Here is a 7634-nt window from a genome sequence, read left to right on the forward strand (position 1 = left end):
TATGATATTGGCTGCTTTATCAATAAAAAGTATTAAAAAAAAAACATGATGGCATATAAATGCCAAATGGCCCATCCAGTCTGCCCATCTACAACATCCACTATCTCCTCTCCCTATTGGCTAAGGCTCTTAACATTTGCATCTCCTCTTCCTATAGGCTAAGGTTCTTGTCTGCATTGTGATGTCATAGAGCTTTATGATTATAGAAACATGATAGCAGATAAAGGCCAAATGGCCCATCCAGCCTGCCCATCCGCAGTAACCATTAACTCTTCCTCTCTCTAAAAGATCCCATGTGCCTTCGTAAATTCAGACACAGTCTCTGTCTCCACCACCTCTTCCAGGAGACTCGGTAAAGGGGAGTGAGGTGGGTCTGAGTGAGCTTTATGCTGTTATTAGTTAATTCAGCAGGTCTACAATCTCAGGTGATGGGAATGTGGTCTTGGTCTCTGACGTCCAAGACTGTTAATGGGCATACGACCACTGTTCCCTTTAAGGTGAGCAGGAATCCACCACCTACAGTCCTGCCAATGGGAGGAGGTGTTTCACCATAGTGAGGAACAAGTAAGCTCCGTAGAACTCCATGGAACCTACCTGTTTGTAGTGATTGAAAAAAAGCAATATTGAGCCACCACACCCCACTGGCAGCAATGCATTTGAAGGACTCCTGCTAAGCTTAGAGGAAACATTGCGTTTGATTGCTGCCCTGACAAATGTTTTCTTTCCTATCCTTTATTGTAGTTCCTTTCTTATCAGTTTTTATTTGTCTGTACACTTCTTTGCCCTGCAAGTCAGTTAAGGTAGTATAGTAATTTCTGAATAAATAAATTACATTGGATAGTGCTGTGTTAATTACAGCATAAAGGCTCACCTTTAGATCCAAGTTTTTTAGTTTTTCATGTTTGGAAGAGATTTTTGGTTGGCTTTTTAATATGATAAATAGCTCCTTATCTCAGGATTTACTTCCATCCTGTATGAAAGAAGCATTGATATTCCAATTTTGAAAATGGAGGAGTTGGATAGATCGTGGGTTGAGAGCTATAGATCCACTTCTTACTTTGTCTCTTTGGCAAAATTAATAGAGAAGGGGGGTCCGTAGTCAGTTTAGTGCAGTGGTCTCAAACTCAAACCCTTTGCGGGGCCACATTTTGGATTTGTAGGTACTTGGAGGGTCGCAGAAAAAATAGTTAATGCCTTATTAAAGAAATGACAGTTTTGCATGAGGTAAAACTCTTTATAGTTTATATATCTTTCCTATAACAGTTAAAAGGAAAGATATATAAACTATAAAGAGTTTTACCTCATTGACTATTGTCATTTCTTTAATAAGACATTAACTATTTTTTCTGCGGCCCTCCAAGTACTCTATTTTTTTCTGCAGCACTCACATTTAAAGTTCAATATCTTTTCTTTCTCAAAACTGGCACATTTCAATCACTAAATTGAAAATAAAATCATTTTCCTACCTTTGTTTGGTAATTTCATCAGTCTCTGGTTGCACTTTATTCTTCTGACTGTGCATCCAGTACTTCTTCCCTTCTTTCAGCCTCCTGTATGCTTCCTCTCCTCCAGACCTCATTCCCTCCCCCAACTTTTTCTTTCTTTCTCTGTCTGTCTTTCTCTGATTCCGTGCCCCATTTTTTGCTTTGTTTCTGGTTCCCTGTCCCCCCTCCTTATTTCTTCCTTCCTCCGTGCCCCATTTTTTGCTTTTTTTTCTGGCTCCCTGTCCCCACCCCACCTTCTTTCTTTCTTTCTTCCTACCTTCCTGCCCTCCCCCATGCCACCGCTGCCGCGGAATAGGCTGATGCTGCTGCCGCTATCGGGAACAGGCCATCTCCCTGCTTCTCTTCTGCACGGGGCTGACCAACTCTCGCTGCCCGATGTCAATTCTAACGTCGGAAAGGACGTTCTGGGCAGCCAGGCAGCGATTGGCTAGCCAGAACGTCCTCTCGACGTCAGAATTGACGTTGGGCCGCCAGAGTTGGTCGGCCCTGCAGAGAAGAGAACAGTGGACCGCCCCCCCCCCCCCCCCTTGGTACGCTACTGGAGCAGCAGCGTGTCTGGCCGGCTCGTTCGTTCAAAGCCGCGGGTGGCGGCTCCTTGCGAGATCCGCGCCTGCGTCTGAAGCCTCTCTGATGTAGTGACATCAGAGAGGCTTCCGATGCAGGAGTGGATAGCACAAGGAGCCGCCAACCCGCGGCTTTGAGCAAACGAGCCGGTTGCTGCTCCAAAAGAGAATGATGGCCTCCAGACTGCGGGCCGCAAATAAAACCTGGAGAGCCACATGCGGCCCATGGGCCGCGTGTTTGAGACCGCTGGTTTAGTGGATATTTGGAGGATAAGCGACTTCTGGATATTGTGCAAGCTCATTTCAGAACGGGAAGTGGCTCAAATACCCGTTTAATTGCATTGATGGATCGGATTCGTTTTTATATGGATAAAAATAATCCTGGCCTGTTGATATCATTAGACCTGTTATCGGCTTACATAGAAACATAGAAATAGACGGCAGATAAGGGCCACGGCCCATCAAGTCTGCCCACTCCAGTGACCCTCCCTATCTATCTTTGCGGATAGATCCCACATGTCTATCCCATCTGGCCTTAAAATCTGGCACACTGCTGGCCTCAATAACCTGAAGTGGAAGACTATTCCAGCGATCAACCACCCTTTCAGTGAAGAAGAACTTCCTAGTGTCACTGTGCAGTTTCCCGCCCCTGATTTTCCACGGATGCCCCCTTGTTGCCGCGGGACCCTTGAAGAAGAAGATGTCTTCTTCCATCTCGATACGGCCCGTGAGATACTTGAATGTCTCGATCATATCTCCCCTCTCTCGACGCTCCTCGAGTGAGTAGAGCTGCAATTTCCCTAACCGCTCCTCGTACGGGAGCTCTTTGAGTCCCGAGATCATCCTGGTGGCCATTCTCTGGACCGATTCCAGTCTCAGCACGTCCTTGCGGTAATGCGGCCTCCAGAATTGCACACAGTACTCCAGGTGCGGTCTCACCATGGATCTATACAGTGGCATAATGACTTCAGGTTTACGGCTGACGAAACTCCTGCGTATGCAACCTATGATTTGCCTTGCTTTGGATGAAGCTTGCTCCACTTGGTTTGCAGACTTCATGTCTTCCCTGACAATCACCCCTAAGTCTCTTTCTGCTTCAGTTCTTATCAGAATCTCGCCATTTAGGGTGTAAATCTTGCATGGATTTTGGCTTCCCAGGTGCATGACTTTGCATTTTTTGGCATTGAAGCTGAGTTGCCAGGACCTAGACCAGTGCTCTAGCAGAAGTAAGACCATATCGTCTGCCATTGCTTTTTTGTCTGTGCTTTTGCTCACCACATTGCTCAGTTTGGCATCATCGGCGAATAATGTTATTCTACCTCGGAGCCCTTCTGCTTATGATGTAATGAAACCATCAATATTAGTAGAGAGATGTTGCACTTGGGTAAAGGAGGTTCTGTGTTGGATCTCCTCATTTGGGACTGACTGAAAATTTCATGTCTGAACATCTCAAATGTTTCATTGGAATTGGGGAGTCGTACAAGGATTACCTTTGTCCCCTCTTTCATCTAATATACAGTATATTAAACTATAACATACAATAGACAGTCCCATCCCCCCTTACCTTGCTTATGCTGGAACAGGTTTAGCGAGCACATTAAAGGCAGATTTTAGTTTCTAATTTTGCTAAATCTTTTATGAGGTATGGCGACCAGAATTGAAGGCAGTATTCAAGGTGAGGTTGCACCATGGAGCAATATATAGTGGCATTATAATATTATTGGTCTTATTTACCATCCCTTTTCTAATAACTCATAGCATCCTGTTTGGTTTTTTGGCCACCACCACACATTGGGCAGAAGGCTTCAGCTCTGGAATGAAGGTGAAAGGGGAATAACCTAAAGAAATACTTCACCTAAATACTTCATCTAAAGAAGTACACAGAAAGAATGGCCTCCTTGTGGAGGTGGTCTGAATTCAAGAAAGCTTGGGACAAGCATTTAGGTTCTCTAAGGGAGAGAAAGGGATAGTAGATGGCAAGCACATGCATGATGTCATCACATCTACATTTGTGCATGTGTGGAGACCCTGCAGATGGGGCCCTGAGCCTGCTATTACTATGCCAATGGGGGTTGCTGGAGGAGGACGGCATCAACACCGGCTGACTGTCTACTGGTCATGCATCTAGCCACGAGAGGCACGTCCTGTAATAAGTCAGTCGGCGCCTCTCCTCGCTGGCATCTCGCGGCACACCTGAAATCTCATCACAGCATACAGTTTGCGATAACTGGGATAGGCCATATGCTCCCCAATATTTAGTGGGACTTAGTTGGATGGAAACAGCTCTTGGCCGGCTAGGTTCCTTTTGGCCGGATATCCGCCGATATTCAGTGAGAGAAAGCCAGCTCTATTCCAATGAATATCTGGCTTGCCGGTTAGCCCGGTCACTCGACATAGCCAGTCACTGCCGAGTTTCAATGGCTGGCCAGCTTAGGCATGCGGCAAGATAGACCCACCTAAAAAGCAGGTCTATGATTGGCCGTTATTATTAACCCCTTAGCTGGCCAGCTGATGAAAATCGGCTGTGCCAGCCTAGAGTGAGACACTGAACTTCAAACCAGTTATTCAATGCTAATGACCCCGGCACTGATTATCCGGCGTTGCCGCTGACCGCTGCCTCCTGCAGTCTCAATATCAGGCCCGTGGTCTTTTATCAGCCCTTATTTTTTTTCCCGCAGTTTCTGTGTTAATTGTTTCTTTAACTGCATTGAAGACTTAGAGGGGACTTGATTGAGACCTATAAGATCATGAAGGGCATAGAGAAAGTGGAGAGGGACAGATTCTTCAAACTCTCGAAAACTACAAGAACGAGAGGGCATTCGGAGAAGTTGAAAGGGGTGCAGATTCAAAACCAATGCTAGGAAGTTTTTCTTCACCCAACGGGTGGTGGACACCTGGAATGCGCTTCCAGAGGGCATGATAGGACAGAGTACGGTATTAGGGTTCAAGAAGGGATTGGACAATTTTCTGAAGGAAAAGGGGATAGAAGGGTATAGATAGAGGACTACTACACAGGTCCTGGAACTGTTGGGCCACCACGTGAGCGGACTGCTGGGCATGATGGACCACTGGTCTGACCCAGCAGAGGCACTTCTTATGTTCTTATGAATGGTTTTTGTAATTATTAAATCTGCGTGCGTTTTTAAGAAGTGTATAAATGGCATCGCGCCTGGTTCTGTATCCAGGGGGACTAGAAACGTTTTGATGAGATCAGGCAAGAAGTGCACATTCAGTACCCTTGTAAAAGGAGCTTTTAGACTGCAAAAGCATTTTGCAAAAACATTCCTCGGCAACTGCTCAATTCCTAGTCTGGCACTGCAAGCTTCACTCTTATTTCTAGAGAGAGAGAAAACAGAACTTATTGTGTTGAAAAAGAGTTCAGCACTTAGCATTGGTAATCAGCACATGCTTCCTGGCCATCCTTCTTCCTCACCGTTAAAACAGCAAGTGCAGAAACATTCATGGGATTAACTAAATTTAATACTGAGGGCTCCTTTTACGAAGGCGCGTTACCGGTATATTGCGCGTAATACCGCGTGGTCCCTAAAACGCCGGATGCGCTAGCCGCTACCACCTCCTTTTAAGCAGGCGGTAGTTTTTGGCCAGCGCGAGGGTTAGCGCGTGACAAAAAGTCACGCACGTTAACCCCGCTAGCGCGCCTTTGTAAAAGGAGCCCTAAATATCCAGATTCACATTTCAGCTGAGTACAGGTACTCCCTTCCAACACAGTAAGTCAGGAGAGTTCTTGGATTCCCCACTGCTGTCTAAGGGTCTCCATTAAATGAGACAATCCTTTGTGGCTGCCTTACACCCTAAATATCTTGGGTATGCAACAGGGTCCCAGCTAGAGAATGGCACGGAGACGGGTACCCATGGAGCAGGGATGGGGACAGGGACAAATTGTGTCATAAGAACATAAGAATTGCCGCTGCTGGGTCAGACCAGTGGTCCATCCCCATGTCATGCTCTAAAAACTTTGAGACTAGTATGAAAATGTAAAAACTTAACACATCTTTTAGACCAGTGCTTCCCAACCCTGTCCTGGCCAATCGGGTTTTCAGGCTAGACCTAATGAATATGCATGGAGCAGATTTGCACGCCTGTCACTTCTATTATATGCAAATCTCTCTCATGCATATTCATTAGGGCTAGCCTGAAAACCCGATTGGCCTGGTGGTCCTCCAGGACAGGCTTGGGAACCACTGGTTTAGACAATTGGCAACTGAATCCAATGATTAAAAAAACTACAGAAGCTGTTTTTGGATTTCAACGAACTAAATGACATCATTTGTGTCTTGTCTGCCATCTGCAACATCCTTCCACCCGCTTAAATACTTAAGCACTTATGAAGATAAGTACTATATCTCATTAGATTTTTAAGAAATTTAAGAGATTCATAAAATGCATTAATGAAATGAGTAAATCATCAGAAAATTGAGCCTTGACCAGTGAGGAGTTCACACTCGTTGCTCCCCGTTAAAAACATAACCTATATGGGACGGAGGAGGGGTGTTTCCGAGGTCTGCGGCATGAGTAATGTTGATTAGATGAAACAAGAACATTTGAATGTGCAGGTTGAAAGAAGATTATAAGCACACACTTTGGAACCAGATACTTGAAAATGTAGCACATTTCAAAATTGTGTGAGGGTCTGATTGGATTCCTGCTTCTGAATATCAGGCTCATAGGAGCTAAGTTTGTTGAAAATAGGGCACAAATTTAGAGGCTCAGTTTTGTTTTGTTTTTAAATATTGGGTATTTAATTTAAAAAAAAAAATTTTCAGGGACTTCAGTTTGTAATATCTTTTGTAAAAGCCCTATTTTTCTCTATCCTAGATCCACTCGCTTGAAAACATGCCATGATTGAAACCACAGAACCATCTGAAAAAAAAAAAAAAAAAAAGACTCTCAAGCAGGTGACAAAGAAATGGAAGGACAGAACAATGCGAAAATCTACTCTGGAAAAACTTTTCGAACCCGTTTCTCAGACTCCTGCAATTGCACACGGTGTTTTTATATTCCCTCCCTAGTTTTAGAGGTATGGCAGAACAAGAATTCCTAAAGAACATTTTGCAAAACCGAGTCCTCCGACTGCTCCAACCAATAATCTTAAAATGCAGTTGCCTGAAATTGATAACATTTTGAACAAACATACATTAAATACAACAAAAAAGAACAACCTCTGTTCACAGTTTATGAAGTGTAGTACCAGACAAATACATACAATGTTATTGGCTGCTAACTTAAAGAACAGAGGGACCCTTGTACTAAATCACAGTAAGCCCTTAAGGCATAGCAATCGCTACCACAAAGCTCCATTAAGGGCCTTTGTGTTGTTTTCATGGTCAGTGCATGGCAATCCGCATATTAAGCATGTTGTGTGTTGGGGTGGGGGGGGTTGCATGGGTGGAGAGTATGTGTGGACAGCATTTGGCAGTTAATGCGTTGCACTTCCTACGCATTAACCGGCCGATATTCAAAGTGATTTAGCCGGGTGCTGATTGATTAAATGGCTTGGTTGGGGCTAGCCACTAGTTTTTAGTGGCTCTTAACTGTCTAAGTGCTG

At 44.6% G+C, this 7634-nt stretch overlaps 1 protein-coding gene across 1 annotated transcript in view; it reads left to right on the plus strand.

The window, feature by feature from the left end:
* DEXI (Dexi homolog) overlaps positions 1–7025 on the plus strand; it is a 38660-nt gene extending 31635 nt beyond the window's left edge. Inside the window, exon 2 of the mRNA XM_033963558.1 lies at positions 6905–7025. The gene's annotated coding sequence lies outside the window, so the exon portion shown is untranslated. The remainder of the gene's footprint in view (positions 1–6904) is intronic.
* The last annotated feature ends 609 nt before the right edge of the window (positions 7026–7634 follow it).

Source organism: Geotrypetes seraphini, chromosome 11 (assembly GCF_902459505.1).
Source record: "Geotrypetes seraphini chromosome 11, aGeoSer1.1, whole genome shotgun sequence".
Taxonomy (NCBI): domain Eukaryota; kingdom Metazoa; phylum Chordata; class Amphibia; order Gymnophiona; family Dermophiidae; genus Geotrypetes; species Geotrypetes seraphini.